The 23,227-nt window shown below is 47.8% G+C and overlaps 1 protein-coding gene and 1 long non-coding RNA gene across 3 annotated transcripts in view; one reads left to right on the forward strand and one right to left on the reverse strand.

Annotated features, from left to right (window-relative positions):
* The window catches only part of SLC12A8 (solute carrier family 12 member 8), a 143,587-nt gene that overhangs the window by 59,800 nt on the left and 60,560 nt on the right, over positions 1-23,227 (reverse strand). The window lies entirely within an intron of this gene.
* On the forward strand, positions 10,614-22,522 carry LOC121036360 (uncharacterized). Of its 2 annotated transcripts, XR_005793326.1 has the most exons (4): positions 10,614-10,869; positions 15,795-15,905; positions 19,562-19,645; positions 21,023-22,522. It is a non-coding gene; the product is annotated as an uncharacterized LOC121036360 (long non-coding RNA). The 2 variants fall into 2 exon arrangements; XR_005793325.1 differs by lacking the exon at positions 19,562-19,645.

Raw genomic sequence — 23,227 nt, forward strand, 5'->3', positions numbered from 1 at the left:
CACTGTCGATTGCTTTCTTCTGCCTGAATGCGGAATTTGTCCTGAGACATTAAATCCCAAGTACTGTGCAACATTTCTGAATGGTTTGGCATCTTCACAGCTGGTCTTCCCCTCATTAACAAAAAAGCAATAATGGCTGAGTTAACTTTAGTTTATCCGCTGGCTGACCCCACTGACTAGCCTTTCTGAGGTGAACACCAAGCCCAGCCTGCCTTGGAACAGAGTTCAGCCAAGCTGGAATGCTGCACAGGTCTGAAGGCCCATCTGAATGCAGGGCTGTGGGCATGCTGGGCGGGCCAGCCGTGCAGGACAGAAACACCTCATCAGGCTTCACTGATCCCTGCAGAGGAGGCCCATGGGAGCTCAGTCAGAGAGGGGTATATGAAGGCTTTGCCCAGGCCCCGTGGATGAGTCTTCTCTCCCTCCACCCCACCAAGAACCACAGATTGAGAGCCTAAGTCACTTGGCTCTCATGGGGGTCTGTGAGGAGGCCTGCCTCATCCCCTGTCTCTGCAGGGCCTATGACAGATGCGGCCCCACGCATTCCCCAGCACACGCTCACGCCGACATGCTGCTGAGACAGCCCTCTCCCTTCAGATGTGCTTCTGAATCTTTCTCAAGGAAATCATCTTAACTTTGAAAAGAACTTTATGGACAGAAACATTTCAATGCTTTACTTATAATGATGTAAAATGGGGAGTCTAAATGCCTAACTATGGGGAACTGAAGTATTTTAAATGTTTATAAAGGGCTTTTAGCACCACAGAAAATTGTCCATGTTATGTACGATACATGGCGAAGCAAGAAACCTGGATATCATTTATAGTACAAATACCAAAAGAGTTTCAATATACACGTGTAAGAAAAGACTAGAAGTAAACATACAACATACTAACTATGGATATCTATATAATGCAATTATGAGCAATTTCTCTTTTCTTTTTACAAGTGTTCCACATTGTCTTTCACAAGTTAAAATCGACTTACCAAAAAAACAACTATATCTTTCAGAAAAACAAACAAAACATCCCAGGACTGAAAGCCTACCTTCTCTAGACAACTTCTTTGTAAACAAGTATCTTTTCTTTCTTTCTTTCTTTCTTTCTTTCTTTCTATTTATACTCTATCTGCTTCTAGAAATGATTTCAGTGATTTATGAGAAAAAATAAAAGATGGGGCAGATAAAAAAAGAAAAAGAAAGGAAGAAAGAAAGAAAGAAAGAAAGAAAGAAAGAAAGAAAGAAAGAGGAAAGGAGGGAGGGAGAGGAGGGTGGGGAGGGAGAGGAAGGAAGGAAGGAAGGAAGGAAGGAAGGAAGGAAGGAAGGAAGGAAGGAAATGAAAGAGAGAGCACAGGGCTGAGCAGATCCCACCTGCGAATAAACTATAATTAACTCAGCCACACCTCCATGAGACACGCCTGAGGTCTCCAAATAAGGCTCTGAGGTAAGATCCTGCAGTGATCACCCTCAGACTAGAATACAAGGCCCAGAGAGATCATTTGATGACTATTTGGTCAAGCCCACTCAGGCAGGGACAGATCTCAGGCACAAGTGCCACTTTCCAATGGATGAGAAGGAGCTCCAGAAGTTTGCATAATGGACCTGCTTCATTTCCTCTGCCTTTACCTTCCCAGGCCCTTATGACTCCCACCCCCTTACAACCTCACCACCTCAGGCCCCCAGTCCTGAGCCAGCCCCCAGCGAGGTTTGGCCCTACTGGTCCCCACCCCAACTTCTGGGGACCCAGTCTCTATCCCACACCCCAAGCCAAGTCAAGCTGAACCTCAAGCTTATGGCAGGGTGGGTGCCCAGTTCAGGCACTGATGTCCCTGCCTGGCTTGTACTTGCTGGCTGAGGTATGGGGTGAGATCAGCTGGTCATATCCAGGGCACAGGGCTGAGAGGACCCCACCTGCCATGTCCTCTTACAGTGCATCCTCAAGCCTGATGTACTGACATCCAGAACAAAGGTTCTTAATTTGGCTAGTTTTGGCCCCATTTGAGAATCTGTTGAAAGCTGTCCCCACGGAGAGCACATTTCACACATCATTTGGAGGTTCCCAGGCCTTTGAAGTTCTTTGAGGGACATGTACCCCGAAGTTCAGGACTTCCACACTAGGGCTGCTTCTGCACCTGAGACTTCCACCAGGCCGTGCACCCCTACAGCGTCCCATGTCCTGACTGCTACCATGCCCTGCCTCGCAGTGGCAGCAGCCCCAGGTGACACAGCTGGCAAAGTTTCATACCGCAGTCCTTGCCAGGCAGTGAGGAGTCTCTCTGTGCACAGGATTGTGCAGGTTCCATCTTCAAGGACATCACAGGGCAACCTCTCTTCTGAACACACTGACGTGCAGCCCTTTACTGAGCACCTCCTATGCACCAATTACTGGGAAGTAAGTCCTCTACAATGTCATCCCTGATTCCCATAACTACCCTGCAAGATCAGATATAAGGACAGTTGGCTCAGGAAGGCACAGAATCTTGTCCAAGGTCACACAGCCAGACCTGCCTGTATTACAGCTATTGCCTCTCCTGTAGGAGACCAGTTCCCAGATCCCCAGCACTGCCCTCCCCACCAAGAGGGAGCCAGCTTTGGTCCTGGGCAGGCCTGTGGTCTGTGGGACAAACTCTTCTGGGGACATCTTTTCCCCAGGGGGATAGTGCTAAGGCATACAGCATAGATTCTCATCAACCCCTGAAACCCACCCCCCCAAAGATCACAGGATCTCCCTGTCTCCATCTGCAGGGGGCTAACAGAGGGTCTCCCCTGTGGAATGCCACATGTACCAAGGGGTATATGACTGGCTGAGGCTTGAATAGCTAGAAGAAGGCAGAGCCTAGCTTGGACCCAGATCTGTCTGAATTCAAAGTTTTCCATCTACCATACTGTCTCTCTGTAATTCATCCCGAGCTGTTTCCCCAGAGATCTCTAAGGCTTGTGTTTTTGCCCCTGTAAACCTCTCAGTTCCTCTGCTGGTTAAACAGGGAGCCAATCTGGGGCATTCTCAGCTGACATCTTCCAACTCTGAAAGGCCCGGGATGCTCAGTGCCTGCACCTGCCACATGTGAATGTATCTGGGTTTGACCCGAACATCTGTTTCTGTATTTACCAAAAATACTTTGGCCCCATTTGAGCTATGTGCTTTTAGGAACAACAAAAACAGAATGGGGGTGGAGTGGGGAGACATAGAGGGAGAAAATAAATCAAGACAAAGTCCAGGCAGGAACGGGCAGAGGGAAGATGCTTGAAGGTCATCTATAGAAAGCCCTGGCCTTTCTTCCCAGAATCTGGTAACACAGCTCCTCTGGTTGCCATGAGTGGGCCCTGATTCTGCAGGGTCTGCTGTCTGCTCCCAAGGAGTACTCATGGGAACCCAGCCACCTTGCCCTGGCCCAAGGCTGTCTGCCCTGGTCACAAGTTGTGACAAACCGCAGCTCCCAAGCCCTCTGGTCAGGTGGCTGCTGGGAAGCTTCCTGTGGCACCTGTCGCTCCCCCACTCCTGCCGGCCCCACCTCTGGGGTCTGCTGAAATTAGAAGAGGCAGTCGGGAAGTCATCAGCCCCCACATGTGGGTGTCAGATTGCTGCTGCTGACTAACTTAGAAAGTGAGATTTCTAAAAATGACACTGGCAATGGGGCAGGGGTGGGGGGCACCTTGCTGTGAGTAGAGCTGGGGGGGTGTGGGGGAGGCAGGGGCTTCCGGCACCGGCACCGGCTTTCTTCTTGGCTCAGGTCCCTCACTCCGCCCCCAACCCCGACCAGCAAGACAGCCCTTTCCTGGGAATGGACAATGGGAGAGGTTGGTCCAACCAGGAATAGAAAGAGTGGAGGAAGGGCCTGGGAGAGAGGAAGGCAGGGAGGGCCCCAGAGGGCGGGCTGGGGCCTGAGGGATCACAGGAAGAGCAACTCTGCAAGGAAAAGGAAAGGAGAGGCCGAGGTTCTGGGAAGGGACACACACCAAAACAACGTGGTGGAGGAGTGGGGGAGGGATGGGGACAAGGCCACGAGGAGAGGGGCCAGCAGAGGCTCCCAGTCGAGGAGGAAGTACAGTAGGCCTGCAGTAGGGGAAACACGAATTGGGTGCCTCTCCCAGGAGCCCAGCATCATGCTGCACACACACCCCTCCCCTCAGGCCCTCCCTGATGGTGGTGCTGGAATGGTGGCCTGAGGGTCCGCCCAACCTCCGGGGCTGTTGTGACCACTCTAGGTTGTCACCCTGTGGGCAGAGATCTGCAGCTTAAGGGAGAGAACAGGTCTGAAATAGCCTCACAAAGATAGGTCAGTGAAAAAGGGAAGAAAGAGAGTGTCCAGGGCCCCATCCTGCTACTAAGTGCCCCACAGAGTTCTTGCCCAAGCAGCCCCCCAATTTACTCAGACACTGCCCAACCCCAGACAGTCCAAGGTGGACAAAGATGGGCAGTTCAACCTGCATGCCTCTGCCTGCTTGCACTGGCCAGTGGAGTTTTTCCTCATCTGGGCTGTGGTGTTAGCTCCCGGGAGCTGCAAAGGGGCAGGGCAGTCAACTTGGGCCCAAAGAGCATGGATTTGGGAGAAGAGAACCAAGAGTCTAGATACAGGGGTTGGTGCCCTGGTTCCTGGGGGGCAGTGAGTGAGTCCTTTTTCCCTTTGAAATACAAATTCTGACTGTCACTCTGGGACGAGCCCAAGGTTCCGCACCCCTACTGAGCGCCCAGGTGATCCAGACCACACACCCAGGTGCAGGTGCAGAGCCTACCAGGTGATGTTTTAGATCCCTTCTAATTCTGAAAGTGGCCCAGCCAGAAGCCCACTCTTTTTTTTTTTTTTTTTTTTTTTAATGTTTATTTTTGAGAGAGAAAGCATGAGCAGGGGAGGGGCGGAGAAGCCGTGGGGGCAGGGGGGACAGAAGATCTGAAGCAGGCTCTGTGCTAATAGCGGAGAATCTGATGTGGAGCTCAAACTCATGAACCGTGAGATCATGACCTGAGCCGAAGTCGGACGCTTAACAAGCTAAGCCACCCAGGCGCCCCCAAGAAGCTCATTCTTAACACTCAGTACCCAGAGTCCAATTATACCACTGATTTCCAGCAGCAGACCTAAAATCCCAAACTAGCTTCTAGAACATCACAGCACCACCCCCTACCTCCCTGATGCCCCCTCCCTTCCCTGTGGTGGTGATACAACATGTGCTACAGAACTGTGACATCAGCTTGCCGTCACATTCCTGAATATGTTAAGGAAACAAAGCAATTATGGATTACAAGTACTGCTACTAGGTCTCCTGTTGGTTATTACAGCATCTTGGGTGCCCTCCACTAGTGCAGATAACGAACCTTCATGGTCTAATCCCATTTTGGACCCATTTTGACAACTGAGCTCAGAGATGCAAACCAGCTATGCAAAGCATGAGAGCTGGAAGCAGAACTGTGGCCCTAGCTTGGAGTCCAGCCCGGAGCCCACAGAGTACCGAGCCCCAGTCTGCAGGGCTATCTCATTAAACTGGGTCATAACAATCTCAGTCCATTACAGGTACTCCACAGAAGTGCTCTGAACTTGAACTGGGTCAGGCTGTATTGGTTGGGGCTGTGTTGACCACAGACTGGAGAGACAGAAGGGAAATGATGATAGGTTTGGAAGAGGCTCCCAAGATGCCCACCCACAGCACAGCTTTCCTTCCCCACGGGAGTTCTGGGCGGCGAGCTGCTAGCCTTCCCCACACCACAGTCTCCTCTCTGGCTTTGGCCTCTTTGGAGTTTGGTCCTCCAAAGAGAGGGTGGGGAGAGGATGTGAGCAGGGTTTCCAGCTCCCAGGCCCCCATCCAGAGAGAAAATACACAGAGGGAGGGCTGGGCATTCCAGCAGTGGCCAGAAGGGAAGTCTGAAGTGGGGCTGTGCCTGCCCAGAGGGCACAGGGAGGAGCAGTCTGGAGCCTCGAGGCCCCTGGGGATGGCCTCCGCCCTGAAGGACAACTGGCTGGCGGGAACAGTGCCGGAAAGCCCCCAAGGCTGGGCAACCCAAGGGATGAAGGGTCTGCGGGGAGAGGTTAGGGGTGCCCTCTTCAAGGGGGTGGCTGAAAGTTTCCCATAACAAGAGAGGCTCCTGCCAACCCTTACAATCCCTACAATCTAGGATGGACTGTTCAGAGATTCTTTCTGAGCAAAGGAGTCCTCACTTGTGAAAGGGAGGAAGAACCTTGTCTTGACAAAGAATGATTTCTAATACCCAAGAAATTGTTCAGTCTGCTGAAATGGACTCTATTTTAAATGCTTAATGAATCTTTTCTTGCCTTGGGGTCAGCCAGCTGAGATAAGAAATTTTTGCCTGGAGATGCCTACAGAGAAAACAACTGTCAAATGCCCCAGAACATGAAAGGGCCTGACTTTGGTGGGAACTTTTCCTGGGCCCAGGAAACAAAGAGGTATCTTGGGATAAGACTAGCAATTGCCACACACCCTGAGTAAGGCTTTATCCCAGTCACTATTCTAAGCCCTTTAAGTATATTAGCTCAGAACGATCCTACAAGATAGGTGCATTTTTCAGGTAAAGAAATCAAAGCACAGAGGAGGCTAGATTCAACCCTTGGCTGCCACTGCTGGGGTCAGTGCTCACTCAAGGATGCAGGGAGCCTGGGAGGGGAGCCAGGAGCATGAGCTGGTCAGGCTGGGGCCCCGACTGAGGGGGCTACAGAGTCTCCAGTGGCTGCTCGCAGCTCAAAGGAACCCTGAGAGGAAAATCGGGCCTTCTTATCTCCTAGGGTAAAGGAATGCACTCTCCCGCCAGGATAAGTGGCTGTTTTGACAGGAAATCTCCACCCTGGCTATGGGTTCCACCCAGCCACCACTTACTCCTTCTGGCCGTCCTGGCCTCTGACATCCCAAGTCCCATCCTGCTTAAACTCCAGGCCCAGAGACCCCGAAATAATCCTAACCCAACTGGTAGTCCCCCCAAATGGGCTGTTCCTACACAACTCTAGCCCCTTTGGCCGTCAAGAGTTCTGACCTTCCCTAGTCTTGCCTGGACACCCTCTCGGGGCAGGCAACTAAGAAGGGGGGTGGGGGGTAAGAGGTTAAGTGGCCTCCCGCAGGGGGTTGTCAGCAAGACAATCACAGTTGTGTCAGCAAGCCCACCCTCCTGCCAGGCACTCTGCTGGAAATACTCAAATTCCCAGACTCCCCTTCCTGTCCCCACTTCTACAGCCATAGGTACCTCTTTCCCACCACACGCCCTACCCAAAAAAGAAGGGAAGCAAATGTTCTCTTAGAATTCCATAGCAGAAGATTCAGCATCATAGGACCATGAAATGATAGTGCCACAGAGGCCTTTAGCCTCAAATCCATTTTACAGATGGGAAGACTGAGGCCTGAAAAAGAACCCCGCACAGTTAACGGCTGGTCAGGCAAGACCAGAACCCAGTGTGGCCAAGCCCCCATCCAGTGTGCCCGGTAGGTCCTCACAGGTCCTGTGACATCACTCGTCTCTCTGTTGTCCCTGCCTGGCTACCTACCAGGTGGGGGCAAGAACCATGCTGTCTTATTTCCTGGTGTGTCTCCAGTGTCTAGACCCAGGAAACATACAAAACCCATAAAATATTAATAATTAACAATGGAAACAACCCAAATGCTCACCAACAGATGAATGGATAAACAGAATGTGGTATGTCCATACAACATAATATTATTCAACCATACAAAGGAATGAAATACTGACACATACTGCGACATGGGTGAACCTCAAAAACATTATGCTAAGTGAAAAAAATACAAAAGGACAAATATGGTAAGGTTCCAGTTACATGAAACACCTAGAACAGGCAAATTCATAAAGACAGAAAATAGAATAGAGGTCACCAGGGGCTGTGGGGGAGGGATGGGTAGTTATTGCTTAATAGACATAGTTTCTTAGAAGCAGAAAGTCATCATGGTTACACAACGTGAGGAATGTAATAAATGCCACTGGATTGTACATTTAAAAAATGGTTGAAATGGCAAATTTTATGTCACATATGTTTAACCTCAATAAAACATAAACAAGTCACTTGTTTCCACAGTGCCCCCTGCAGGGACCATCATTGTATCCCTGTTTCTGGCCTGGGCTCCTCTCTGCTTTGCAGATGCAGAAATAGAGAATAAAGGGAGCTTCCTGGCTGCAGCTTTTCAGAAAGTGAGGGGCAAAGCCCCAGGTACAAACAACTATTCCTAGCGGTGGACGCCTCTGGCAAAGGTATGGGAGCTCAGCTCTTGCTGAGTGGAGCCACTCAGTGAGCCATCTCATCGCCACTCCTGTGGGCAGATTTTAGGAGAAAGCACCATATTCTCAGGAGCTTCGGCAGAAATCAGGGCTCCCTTTGCTGACATCAAGAACCTATGGAGTTTTATTCACCAGCGGTGGGGAGTAGGATGGGGGATGGGGGCGGGGATTTGAGGCAAAGCTGTCAAGATGCACAGAATGCAGTTTCTCAATAACACCCATATCCAGCTCCCACCCAAAACTACAGTAAAGTCAAGGGCACTGTTATCCCAGCTTTGCTTTTAGCACATGATCCCACTTTCGAGAACCTCACAGTCACTATGACCCCAGGCCTGGGAGCAGTTGACACAGGTCCCACTTAATGAGAACTGGCCTTAAATCGATATGCCTTTACCCAGGGCTGCCCTGGGCTAGTGCCCATGCTGTGTACACACCTCCCTCCAGGGCGGCTGCCAGGGATGCTCTCCTCTCAGCCCCTCAGTCTTCTGTCTCTGAGAAGGGCAAGCAGGGCAGGGCACCTGCCACCTCCCAGGTTGCTGAAGCCCCAGAGAGGATGCAGTTTGGTTTGAGTGTGTTCCTTGATGGCAGGTTTCTTGGTCTGCGTGTTCCTTTGTAAGCCTTTGCATGCCTTTCTGCAGGGACAGTAAGGTGTGTTCATACAGTCCCCCCAACAGATTAGGAGCTCCTCAAAATCAGGGACAAGTTCCCTCCTCTCTCAGGATCCTCTCCTCATCCCCAGATGGATGCAACAACTGGGGGTGCTCAGTGGGAAGGGGCAACCATATATCCTGCCTGGGCCGGTCCCAGCTCACACCTGTTGCCTGAGAGTATTTTTCAGTAGAGCCCAGGAAGTGTTCTGATGACCGGCTGACCTGGGGGGCAGGGGAGGCACGACAGGGCAGAGAGCAAAGACAAGGGAGGAAAGAGGACACTCCTCTAGGCAGGACTAGGTTGGAGCCTGTTACAAATGCAGAATCTCAGCTCTCTCCTCTCCCCTCCCCACCCCCACCCCTACAGAATCAGAATCTTCATTTTGACAAGATCCCCAGATCTTGAAGCTAGAGAAGCTTGGAGTCGTGGAATATAACCCAGGGACCCCCAGGGACATACGTGTCCAGGAAAAACAATGATAGTGATAATAACGTATTGAGCACCCACTTGGTTCCAGCTACCACACCGGACACCTCTTACCACTTTGCGCCAGCTACGACACTCGTACGTTATCGTATTTTATGCTTTGACAATCCAGCAAGGTAGGCATTGTGACCTGCTCTTCAGAAATGAGGCAGGCAGTCAGAAAGTCCATGCCACAAATTATAGGCTAGCTGGACTCTGAACACCGGGTCTGATTCGACAGCCACGGCTCTGACAACTGTTGTAAGTATGATGCGGTGTTTCAAATTGGGCCAGCAGTTACAGCCACTTGTCAACTCTCTACAGGGCCTAGAAATCCAATGGCAAGTGCAATGAATTCCCGGGGCTGTTCCATTGCCCGGTGCTGGCCCGAGCACCTGTGTGCTGGGGTTGGGCCAACGCCGTGCCAGAGGGCTCACTATGTCTTCGGAAACAGTCTCTGAAGATGAACACGCATGGCCCAGCCCCCAGTGAGCGTTAAGATCTGTGACTGGAGTGACAAATAAATTAGATGGTAAGCAGGCCTGGGGCCACTTCTGCCACAAGCTCAGCAACTTCTAGCACTGGCCTCGCTGGGGCCAGAGTGAGGGTAAAGGGGAGGCTCACACAGGGCCCCATTCTATAATCTTCAGAGGTCTGATTTAGGCCTTCATCTACTGCCAGCCCCCAGGAGGCAGCACCTTCCTGCCAACTGCTCCCGTGGCAAACCCCACACTCCCCTCCAGCCAGCGTTCAGAGGCTCCCCAGGCCACAAAGCCAGGCCCAGCCACAGACCCCGGCTCTCAGCTGGTCCTCTCTGCACCACCTACCCTCAGCCTGGGACCGTCTGTCCGGTTCTGTGTCTATATAGGTGGTCGCCTCATTCCCCACCCGAATGTGAGAGACATGAGGGCACGTCTCCCTGACTTTGTCTCTCACAGACCCACCGCAATCCAGCAGATGCCCCCCAAATGCCTGAGCTAGGAAGTGCCATTATTAGCTCTTCTACAGAACCACGCAGGGTATTCTGCCCACTCCCCACAGCCAGAGGACACTTCCGTGTGCAGGGAGAGGAGCTGGGGGCACAGGCAGGACACACATACTAGCCCATCCCTCAGGGTGTCACCCTCCACTTCCTTGGAACTCCCAGCTGTTCAGGGTTGAGGCAGGCAGGCCCGTCAGTGTGAAAGAGCCCTCCCAAGCCAGTGATTTCATGCTTCAGGCATTTATCCCCAGAACTGGCCAGGGAGCCCAGCAGGCCAAACCCCCTCCTGCTCACAGAGCCAGAGCAGACACAAGGGTAGAGCTGGACAGTGCTAGCTCTCACTTCCTTCTGCAGCCTTGACTGTGTTCCCATGGCCTCCTCAGTCTAAAGGTTGCTTCTCTGCCTTCCACAGTCAAAGCCAACAAATGAAAATAATCACTAGTGGGAGCTGGGCGGGAGTACCCAGGATTCTGGTCAATCACTCTTCAACTCAGAACAAGAGGAAGGCCTGCGGCATGTCTGCTCCTGCCCTCCTCCAGCCAAGGATGAGTAAGTACTTCTGCCCACAGAAAACCTTCAATATATCAAAGGCCGGATCCAAAAAGCCAGGAATTCGGGTACCTAAGGTATAATTTTCTCCCCCTTCCAAAGAAATCTTAAGTATTCAATTCATCTAGTTTTAAAACCAAGAACCACCAGCATGAAATGTTATTCTATAGGTAGAACAAATAAAAGAGCATATGCTTTCTTCCTAATTAGGGCAGCAAGGGAGAGGAGGAGAGAAGGAATGGACAGGAGGAGGGATGGCACAAGATCCAGACAGGGCAGAGAGTTCAAGAAGGAAAAAAGAACACTGGGGAAGAAAACCAGAGAGATACAAGCCTAAAAGAAGGAGTGAGGCAGGAAGCAACGAGGAGACAAACTAGGTAAGTTTTGAGAAATGCTGAAGGTCACGGTTTGTTGTTGGCTCGGAGTGCTCAAGTTCAGAAATCCTTACCAGGACATGAGCCTTTGTTTACAATTCTCCCCAGTTCTAACCGTTAAAAATTCCTCTGTTTGAATCCTTAATCTTTCCCCTTTCTGGGCTAACCATGCCTTTAAGAATCTGGCACTAGTTCTGGACCCTCTCCTAGAAAAATATATTTTTTATATAAGATTTTGCATGCAATTTCAGGGGCTTGTGGACCCTAAGTTACAACTGCTTCCTCTGAAAGGTCCACTTTGATTGGGAGACCCGTAACAGCCAGAGAGAAAACATCCCAACTGCCAGATTAAACTCAAACAAGGGCAGGATGTGTTGAATCTTATGCGTATACAAGCCATCATATCAAGCTTTTAAGAATACCATTGGCTCCTTGGACCTTAACATCCTTCCCTGGTTACCACCCCAATAATGGTACTAGAAGCAAGGAGGCTGGTTACTTGAAGGGGCTAGCTGTGTGTTTGGATGGTTAAAAGGTCTGCCTTTGATGGAGGTAACAATCTCTTTATTTACCTGGAAATTAACCTTTTAGAGATCAATGGGATTATTAAATTACCCACAGGCAGTAGGTCCCAAATCTGAACGTGCATTAAAAATTACCCTTGTGCTGGGGCGCCTGGGTGGCTCAGTGAGTTAGGCGTCCGACTTCGACTCAGGTCATGATCTCGCGGTCTGTGAGTTCGAGCCCCGCGTCAGGCTCTGTGCTGACAGCTCAGAGCCTGGAGCCTGTTTCGGATTCTGTGTCTCCCTCTCTCTGACCCTCCCCCATTCATACTCTGTCTCTCTCTGTCTCAAAAATAAATAAACGTTAAAGAAAAAATTACCCTTGTGCTGATTTAAAATGCAGATTATTAGTTCAAAATTTGATAGTCTGATTCAGAGTGTTTTTCTAATGAGCTCCTAGGTGATTCGATGCAAGCAGTCCCCAAACCAAACTGACACACTGTTCTTTAAAAATTGCAAGCCTGGGAGGATGGGTTTCTGGGCCAGCAGATAAGCAGATTCCCTGCTCATTGTAGTGTCCTCATATACCAGGGGCAGGACTAAGCACATATGCAAGGGAACTTACTATGTGACTAGGTTTTGACCACTGCATCAGAAAGGCTACCTTTACAGGGTAAGAAAGGATATGAATAAGGCAGGACATAAAAAGTATAGTGCCTGGTGAAACTCTCCAAGGGCCTTAGGGCAGTGGTTCCTAGATCTGTGGGCACATGAAGAGTCACCTGGCGTATACTTCTTACAATTCAGATTCTCAGGCCTCGGGCTACTAGGAAATATACATTTATACCAGTAACAAGATTCCCTAGTTGTTCTGACACACATACAGGTATGGAAACTTTCTTGTTTATGGCATCCATAGGCCCAAGGGTATGTTGATCAAGATACAAGACCATTATACAAGACAATTATTGCAAAAATGCTTTGAAACACTAAAATGCCCTCAAAATTCTCCAGCAAAGAACAGTGAACATTACCAGGGCTTCCTTCTTGTCTCTTTTTCTTTTCCTCCTCCCCCTCCACCTTCTTTTTCAGGGGGAAACCAACTAGAGGAGGTGGGCCATGCTAAATGCCCGGAATGGGTTCCAGATGGTGAAGATTTTGGCCTCTTGGCCTGACTGTCCCTCCCTTACCCTGGAGTACTATACAAATATTATCATTTTCTGGCTGTGCAGTGACATGAAAATGGCTGGGAGGCACTAGATCTGTGTCAAAGAAACTCATACAGGGAGAGAGTATCCTCTTTGGTCCAGAAGACAATGCTGAAGCATTTTCTGATCTTTACAAAGTGGAACTTCCACACAGGAAGGAAACCATCATGTGTCCAAACCGATCCACACCAGGCTTGGCATGTGATTGGGGGTTGGGAGGAGGCATCCAGAGAAATGCTGCAAAGACGGCCCCGTTTCAGACTGCTGGACAGGGAGGTCCCCGCACAACACGCTGCAGCTACTCCACCCTCGGACAGGACATCGTGGCAGTGAGACAGCCCCACCCTTGTCTAGAATCCCCCTAATGGCCAGGTACTCCTTTTTACTGTATTTCCTCAATTTGACTCTGATTTTTTCTTTTCATTTTGATTTCCTGAAACTTGGATGTCTTACAATCAACATGTAGACTTAAGGTGATGGTTTTTTCCACCTGAAAATTTAGTGTGTCTCAAACTTGATGGTGTTTTAAAATTGAGAAAACAAGGTTTATGACCTCATTTAACCCTGAAGCAAGCTGTGAGGCAGGTATCATTATTCTCTTTTTTCCAGATGAGGAAACTGAAGCACAGACAGAGTTCACAGAGCGAGGGAGTGACAGGGCCAGGACTGGAACCCAGTCTTTCGTGCCTCCTTCCCAACATTCTGTGAGCACATTTAAGGGTCTGAAAAATGGCTTCCACCCGAGTTACTGCAGTGCAAGAAAGCAAAAAGTGATTTTCCTCTGACTTCAAATAGAACTTGGAGAAAAAAATGGAAAAATGGATAGGGTTTGTTTGGTTGCTATTGTTTATTTTAGACCATAACTGAAGTTTCTTTATGACTTTAGGAACTTAAGACTGCACCATACAGAGAACTATTCCCTTTTTTTTTTTTTTAATGTTTATTTATTTTTTTAAGAAAGAAAGAGACAGAGCACGAAGGGGGCGGGAGGGGCGGGGCAGAGAGAGGGAGACACAGAATCTGAGGCAGGCTCTAGGCTCTGGGCTGTCAGCACAGAGCCGTGCGCGGGGCTTGAACCTAAGAACTACAAGATCATGACCTGAGCCGAAGTTGGACGTTTAACAAGACTGAGCCACCCAGGTATCCCCAGAGAACTATTCTTATAATGATCACATCTGGCATGTTTAATTTAAAATGGTCCTCAATGGAACAACAATTATCAATTTCCTGCTTGAATTTACTATTTTATTTACTTTTGAATGTTTCTAATGATTTTTGGCATCAGGATTTTAAGGTGTTGTACCTTACGATATCTAGCATTTTCTGTCAGCTTGTGAGGAGCAGGAAAAAATTTAACAGAATAAATCATCATCAAAACAATAAAACCAAAATGTTGTTCTCCATAATATTCAGGAAGTGCTTATTTTCTTGAAAGCAGCAGGGAGGTGGGTGGGGAGAGAACCCTCCCCCATATACACACATACATAAACTCAAAGAAAACCACAGCCACTATTGACATATAATATTATTTCTAATTCTTAAGAAATGCCCTTCCAGGGAGGCATTTATTTCCATTTTTCAGACGAGCAAACTCAGAGGGTTTCAGTGACTTGCCTGCCGTCGCATAGCTTGTAAGAAGCCTGGGTTCTGGTAGCACTAATCATAAAAACACAGGGGCACCTGGGTGGCTCAGTCGGTTAAGTATCCAACTTCAGCTCAGGTCATGATCTCGTGGTTCCTGAGTTCCAACCCCACATCGGGCTCTGCGCTACAGCACAGAGCCTGCCTCAGATCCTCTGTCCCCCTCTCTCTCTGCCCCTCCCCAGCTCGCGCTTTCTCTTTCTCAAAAATAAGTAAACATTAAAAATGGTAATAATAAATAAATACATAAAAGCACATATTATTGCCATTAACAATGACCTTCCCTAATCATCTCCATAGTTCATGAGGTAGGGACCATACCTATTTTATTCTCCACTGTATGCTGGAGCCTGACTCCTGTCACCCAATAGCTTCCATAGCTACTGCCTGGTGGGTGGATGGAAGGAAGACAGAGGGAGGCCAAATGGAGTAAGTGTGCAGTGTGCTGGCCCCCCAGGCAGGCGCTCCTTCCACCCTTCCATTCCACTTGTCTGGAGTCTGTGCTCTGACAATCTGTTTGATCGGCTTCATTCTCTACAACTGGTATCACACTTCCACAAGCTGCTCTGATTTGTGTTCTCTAGAACTATGTCCATCTCCTTATTGGAGCCTGATCTCTTCTGGTTCCTTTCCCAGTCAGTCACTCAGCAAAGCGTAACTGACAGCCAGCCATGTGACAGGTCCTTTCTAAGGTGCTGGATAGAAAACAGGGTAAGGTGCGCTTCCTGTCCTTGGGGCTCTTCCAGCCTGAAAGAGTGACCTCTGTACTCTCTGCTGAGCTCTGCATCCCTCAGCACTTTCTGCAACTACCTGCCAAACTCTCTTGGCCTCCACCAGCACTTCTGCTATTTCTTTTGTTTTTTTTTATAAATTAAAAAAAAATGTTTTAACCTTCATTTATTATTGACAGACACAGAGAGAGCATGAGCATGGGAGGGAGAGACAGACAGAGGAGGAAACACAGAATCCAAAGCAGGCTCCAGGCTCCGAGCTGTCAGCACAGAGCCCGACGCGGGGCTCGAACTCACAAACTGCGAGATCATGACCTAAACTGAAGTCAGACGCTCAACCAACTGAGCCACCCAGGCGCCCCTGCTATTTCTGATGCTTTGTTTTGTTATTTTTGCAGACATAGAAGAAGGGCCCAGTTGTGATTCTACTCTCTGTCTTTTAGCGTGTTCTTGTACTTTTTCACTTAGGCTATGTTTCACGTGCTGGCAGGCAGCATCATACAAAGTTCTGTTGAGTTCTGAGATGGGTATGACCGGAAGGAGCAACCTGGGGAGTGAAAGAAGCCCCCTGTCTTACAGGTGAGGAAACAGAAGGTACATGGCCCTCCTCAATCGCTAGTGGAGCCTGCTGCTCTTGCCAGTGTCCTTCCGTGACACCTACCATGCATACCAGTAGATGAGGGGTTGGTTCGGAAAGGGACCACAGCCTGCTGAGTTCTAACGAATGATGAAATCTAAAATCAAGTTCTTTTAGGAGGCAACTGAGGTAGGGTCCTGGCCCAGAGTGCACAGGCAGTGGTTGAGAGGACCCTGGCCAGAGATCTCCCAGTGCCAAACGCTGCAACCATGGTTGCAGCGACTACTGAACAACTTCCCAGGTGCATTTTAAACATCACGCTGTAAGTGTGCTGCTTATTTAACAATTCAGTCAACAGCATGGCTAGGAGCAGCATCAGTTTGAGGGTTAAGAAGGACATGGACCCTCAGGGTCAGACTCCGGCTTCATGGCTTACCAGCTGCGTGGTCAGGAGGAAGACAACCTCTCTGAACCTCAATTTTCTTATCTTTACGGCAAGGACAATAACAACACATTGACCCCACAGACACCGTAAGGATAAATTGAGATAGATGATGCCCAGTAGAGTGCCGGCACGTGGGGAGTATTTGATAAACATTAGCTACTATGACCTTCCTTGGTCACTATGCTCTCTTCAGATTTTATATTCAAGAAATCTTGAATAGCGGTTTGACCCACTACTTTTTGTCTCTTAATAAATTATTTCACTTTATTTTTTTTTTTTCTCTACTTACAAGCAGAAATATACTTAGTGTTTCCAAAAGTATTCATTGTTTCTGGGCCATTCAGTAAAGAAAGTCAGGCAAGGATACAGGTATGAGATTTGTAATGTACCAACTGATATAGACATGCGACATTAAAATCTGATGGCCTATTAGAAACAAGTTTGGAAGTAGTAAGAGTGGGGTAACAGTTTGGGAACCACTTCATCATTAGGTTTTCTCCTGCAAAAAAACAAAAACAAAAACAAAATACCTTCATAATGCAGTATTTTCACTTCTTCAGAAAAGTAACATCAATTCTTGGAGTAGCCCAGGAAGTTTTTCCCTTCACATCTCTAGATCCAGTGTTCAGGGTGAAAGAGACTATGTTCTGGGCTGCAGACTTGTGAGGCAGACCTTATTTGCACATGCGAAAGATAGCCATCTAGAGCACTAATGTGGGCCTGGGGGCAAGCAGGGACCCCAGCCCCGCCCAGGTTTCTCGCCTGGTGCCTGATTAGGGAGCCTACCATCCACCAGGAGAGGATGTGTGTGAGAGAGACTCAAAACACCACGCACGTGAAACCGCACAAATGAGCTCAGTTCGGAGAAAGCATTAGTCACTGATTCGTGGATGGGGCAGGTCAACACTCAGGGGAGGAAGTCAAGTGCGTGGGTTCGGGTGCCGGGCGCTGCGGCCGGGTGCTTTCTACAAAGCATCTCAGGTGGCCAGGTTAGCAGCGCAGTCACCGCGTGGCTTTTATGTGTGCGTGCATTCACACAGCCAGTGGTGTGGGGTAAAGCAAATACTTACAGCAGAATCTGGGGCATTTTCTTATTATTTTGGATCATAGACTAACAAGAAACAAAACAATCATGGCTCTCGTGGTTAAAATAAATTTTATTTGCTTGTGTTTAAGGAGTGTGTGTTCCTGATGGTGGTGGTGGTGGTGGAGTGTACAGAGAGTGAGGGGTGGGGGGTGGAGGGAGGGGATGGAAACAATGAAGTGGTATTTAGAAACAAGAGAATGAGATCACAAAGCTGTTTTCCCAAATTGCATCTGGTCTTCCTCTCTACCCCACGGCTCCTGGCAGTGTAAGCTGGACGCTTGAGGCCCAGTCCCCTGCCTTTAGGCTCTCCCCCTGTGCACCCACACTAACCCCAGGCAGGGCTCTCAAAGAGCCACTGGGAGTCTGTCACTTCCCTACTCAAAGGAAAAACCCACTGACCTTGCTCCATGTTTAGGATTTCTGTATCTTTAAACCTCCTGTGGAGTTCTAAAGTTATTCCTAGTTATTTTGTTTGTTTATCTGTTTGCTTTTCTAACTAGAAGGACTAAGAAAATCCTCAAGATAAGACATGTCATCAAGCCTATGTTTATATCACATTCCATCTGGGGCTTCTGAATGTTGCTACATTAATTTTAACTTTAAAAAATACTATATATGGTGTGAGCCCAATTATGTAACAAAAAGGGGGATAGAAAAAAGGCTATAAGGAAATAAACTTTAGACTTCATATTTTAAAATTAAATATGTTATTCTTAATAAAAATAAATTAACACTATAATTGTATACTATCTATTATGGACTGAATGCTTGCATCCCCACCTAACCCACACCCTCTCCCCCTCCCCCCCCCAATCCATATGTTGAAGCTCTAGAATGGCTATATTTGGAGACGGAGCCTCTAAGGAAGTAATTGGTGTTAGTAAGGTCATAAGGGTGGGGCACTGAGCAGATAGGATTAGTGTCCTTATCAGAAGAGACACCAGTGGGGCGCCTGGGTGGCTCAGTCAGTTGAGCGTGACCTCAGGTCACGATCTCACAGTTAGTGAGTTCGAGCCCCGCATCAGGCTCTGGGCTGGTGGCTCAGAGCCTGGAGCCTGCTTCCGATTCTGTGTCTCCCTCTCTCTCTGACCCTCCCCCATTCATGCTGCCTCTCTCTGTCTCAAAAATAAATAAACATTAAAAAAAAATTTTTTTTTAATAAAAAATAAAAAAAAGAAGAGACACCAGAGAGCTAGTGACTGCATACACTCTTTCCCAAACTCCCTACCTCTCTCTCTCTTCCTCTCTCCCTATCCTCTTCCAACCTGCACATGTGTACACACACACACACACACACACACACACACACGCACAGGCACAATGAGGGAAGGCCATGTGAGGATACAGAAAGAAGGTGACCATCTACAAGCCAGGAAGACATTCTTCATCAGGAACCAAATCAGCTGGAACCTTAATATTGGACTTCTAGCCTCTAGAACTGTGAGAAAATTAACTTCTGTTGTTTAAGCCCCAGTTTTTAAATTGGCTAGCTCCTCTTAGCCCATGGATGAATCCTGGCCACTCTGTAGTGGACAATCCAGGAAACCCTTGATACCTGTCATACTTATGTCTTTTGAGAATATGAGTCATGAAAATTTATTTCTGCCCCAAGATTTCCTTGGAACCTACGGCCCTGCTTTCCTGGACACGTCTCTGAACCAGAGATGGCAGTGTGAGCCAAAGGTGACTCCACAGCCTGGTCCTGAAGGAGTCCACCGTCCAAGAGATTCCCCAGGACATCCTATCCAACCAGGTGTTGTCTTGGCAAGAATGTACAGGGAGACTCTGAGAGAAGGCAGCAGGGGACAGCAGGTATCAGCTACCACAGTAATCTCAACAGAGAGACCAGCTAATGTTCTATTTCTCACCAAGGCAGATCTCTGGAGCACTGGGATCCACAGGGGTTACACGGCAGCCCTGAGTTTCCTGAGCTTCCCTCTGTCTCCTCAGAACATGGCTCTTCATTGAACCTAAGGAACCTTATTTCCTTCTAGCTACCCCCCTCCACCCCGTGGTCCTATGCTCCAGCACACCTAACTTCCTGCGCTTTCTCAAATTTTTTATACATTTTTCATCTCCATGTCTTCATATATACTGTTCCCTTTCCTTGGGATCACCCTGCCCAGTTTGCCACCAGATGAACTGCCGAGTAACCTCCACAGTCCATTCAAACGTCGCCCTCTCCTTGAAGACTTCTCTGACACTCCAAGGTAAAGGTCTTCCACCACCCCCTACCAGTGTGTTTTCCTTTACAACACGTACCCCACATCTGGTGATTATTTGGTTAGGGGAGAGAGACTGTACCTTATCCCTGTGTATAAACTAAACTTCTAGCATTGGGTCTGCACATAGCAGTGCTCAGAAAAGGTTTTTGATTAACTGATTGCAGGGAATTGATTACAGAGAGGGAAATAAAGCTTGGGTGGGAGAGAGACAGAGACAAAGGACAAAGGAAGGACAAAGTGGCAATAAAGGAGTCAGGGAAAGACAAGGCGTCAGCAAGACACAACTTTAAAATGAACAGTGAAAAATCTTTTCAGGAATAAATGCATTTTCCCATTTCAAGCTAAGGTTTCATTTCTTTTTTTTTTTTTTTAATGTTTACTTATTTTTGTGAGAGAGAGAGAGAGAGAGAGAGCAAGCAGGGGAGGGGCAGAGAGAGAGAGAGAGAGAGAGACAGAATCTGAAGCAAGCTCTAGGCTCTGGGTTGACAGCACAGAGTCCCATACGGGGCTCAAACTCACAAACTGCAAGATCATGACCTGAGCCAAAGTTGGACACTTAACCAACAGAGCCACCCAGGCGCCCCAAGCTAAGGTTTCATTTCTAAGTAAACTATTTCTCTGTTTATTTTCAGTCCTAGTGAGCCCCGATGCCCATTATAGAACCCTCTTTAGACAACTGAAGCTTTTTCCTTAGTCACTATTCCCACATATTTCAAGCACAGAGTCCTATTTTCCTCAGAGCAATACCTAAAACTTGTTTCCCTATAGGCTGCAAACTCTCCAAAATGGGGGAGGAAAGCTCGTACAGGTACAGTCACTTGGGAGGGTTTCCACGATGCTAATTCACAGTTTCCGACTGGGATGATGAAGTACCACCACCTAAGGTCACACGTACTGGAGATAACAAGTAGTCACAAGTATTTATTGTGACCCTAGGTCACAAATCACATTGTGGCAATCCACCAAGAGAAAATGCCTTCTTCATATCTCTTCTACAGTATCATCCCAAGCAGCTTCATAAACACTCAGAAACCTTATGTTTAAAAAATATTATTAAGGTTTTCACACGTGGCACCCCAAATCAGAGGTACAATCCACACAGTGTTTATAGTCTTAAGGACAAGACCTCAGAGGCTGCCAGAGCAAGAGAGATCATTTCTTTTTTCTAGAGAAAAAAATCTCTAATTTAAAAAAATGTTTAAACATGGTCAGTTTGTCATTTAAAAATATTAACACCAGACCTTTGGGGTAAGATGGCAGACTGAATATCTGTACCTAATTTTGTTCCTTCCACAAATCCCACTAATACATAGTAAAGAGGGTTGTTTTGTTTTGTTTTGTTTTGCTTTGTTTTGTTTTTAGTATCTAAATCCCCAAGTATGGGGAAAACCGGCAACAACATTTTGGAAGCTGAAACACGCTGGGTGGTCCAGTGGTCCTGAGATCAGACCTGAGAAAACGGAGTCTCAAACCAGCAAAGGGAAGCTGAAAATCAACCTGATTTACCCCACAAAATTCTCCAAAGTCTCAGATGGATGGCACCAGGCGTCTGGCCATGGGAGAGGAGGTGCATTAAAACCAGAAGTCCAAGGCAGACTCTCTGGGAAGTCAGGCACCTGGTGCTCTCTGGCCAACAGAAGTCTGCAGCGTATTCATTCTCTGGAGACGGCAAACCAAGGACTTTGACTGGAGTGCCAGGCCCAGCTGAGAAAAATCGAGTCCATGTTTACTGAATACTGAAGCAGGGGTCCCCAACCCTTTCCCCCAACTCAGCTCTCACAACAAGGGTGGCTTGACTCATCCTTCAGGCAGACTGGAAGATGCCTCTTTGAAGAAAGTGAAACATTTCATGAAGCACCTAAAAAGATGATCCTGGGAGAGGGTCCCCAATAGCTAGTGTACCCAGACTGAACTGACCGGACCCAGCTATGGGCTCAGACTTCCAATCGGCCTTTTCTCCCTACTCTTACTCTGGAGCAGAAAGCCAAGAATGACCAGATATCTGATAAGTCCCTCTGATAGGGATGATAAAGACCCAAACAAAAGGAAAAGGGCAGCTCAAAGGAAACAGAAACTTCGCAAAGATAAGAAAACTCTGAAAAATATATCAACAAATACTCTGAGGGCTACAAGAAAGTATTGCATCCTTGAAGCAAACCAAAAAAAAAAAAAAAAAAAAAAAGGGGATGTCATTAAAACAATAAAATGAAATGTAACAATCAAAAAACTAAGAAAAAGGTCTTGATTATTAAAAACAGTTTAGCAAAATAAGAAAATTGATTGAAGGCATACAAGACTGAGTTAAGGGAATCCTCAGAAAGTGAAAATAAAAATAGGTAATAAAAAAAATCCAATATCCAAATAGTAAAAGTACCAGAGAGAACAGAAAGTGTAGAAAAATATCACCACTGAAATAATTCAAGATGATTTCTCAAAACTGAAAGATACATTACCAGACCAGAAACGGCCCACCCAGTGCCCAGCATAATATAAAGAGAACCTCATGTTCGTGTATCGTTTTGAAATTTCAGAAAACCGGGGACAAAAAGAACTTCCTACTAGTTTATAGTTACATGTAAAAGATTATGAATCAGAATGGACTGCTTACCAGCAATACTAGAAGCCAGGAGACAAGCAATCAGAAGTTTAAAAGAAAATAGTTTGTAACCTAGAAATTGACATCCAGCCAAACTATGGGCCGAGTGTGAGCACAGAAAAAAAATTTTTCAGACCAAAAAGTCTCAAACCACTTCTCTCCCATGAGCTCTTTCTCAAGAAGTTACTGGAAGATAACCTCCATCAAGATGAGACAGCAAGGGCACCTGGGTGGCCTAGTCAGTTAAGCATCAGTCCCAGGAGTTCGAGCCCTGCATCAGACTCTGTGCTGATAGCTCAGAGCCTGGAGCCTGCTTCAGATTCTGTGTCTCCCCCTCTCTCTGCCCCTCTCCCACTCGCACTCTGTCTTTCTCTCTCTGTCTCAAAAACAAAGTAAACATTTAAGAATTTTTTTTTTTTAAAGATGAGAGAGCAAATCAGAATGACATTTCTGATGGAGATCCAACAGAGAGGGGAGATAAAGGAGGGTGAACAGAGATCCTGGGTGAACAACTCTGCACATGCATATGGGATGACCTCCCAGACTGGAACAATAGGACCAAGGACATGCTGAGGGCCCTCATCACCAAGCTCTCTGGAGCCCACCACACCTAGTTTTTAACCTGACATCAGAACACTGGCCTGAGCCTATCTCAGAATCTCATGTACTTGGTTCATCTTGACCATGAACTTGACCATGAAATTGCTGCCCTCACCTCTTCAGCCTACTCGTCACCCCATAGAACTGTTCTATTCAACCGACTGCCAAGGGCTAAGGATGGTAATGAGGACCTCAGACGTAAAAACAGACAGCAGTTCTGTCCGCCAACACACCCCTCCAGATGTTTAGTACCTGATACATATTACAACCCTGGGAAAGTCAGGGACCTGAATAACCGAAAGTCAGATTACTCTGGTGAGGAAGGAAGGAGAAGCCCCTGGCGGAGAGCACAGGGAGCCCTTGAGGGAGCA

This window comes from Herpailurus yagouaroundi, unplaced genomic scaffold (assembly GCF_014898765.1).
Source record: "Herpailurus yagouaroundi ecotype Mexico unplaced genomic scaffold, PumYag 162, whole genome shotgun sequence".
NCBI classification, from domain to species: domain Eukaryota; kingdom Metazoa; phylum Chordata; class Mammalia; order Carnivora; family Felidae; genus Herpailurus; species Herpailurus yagouaroundi.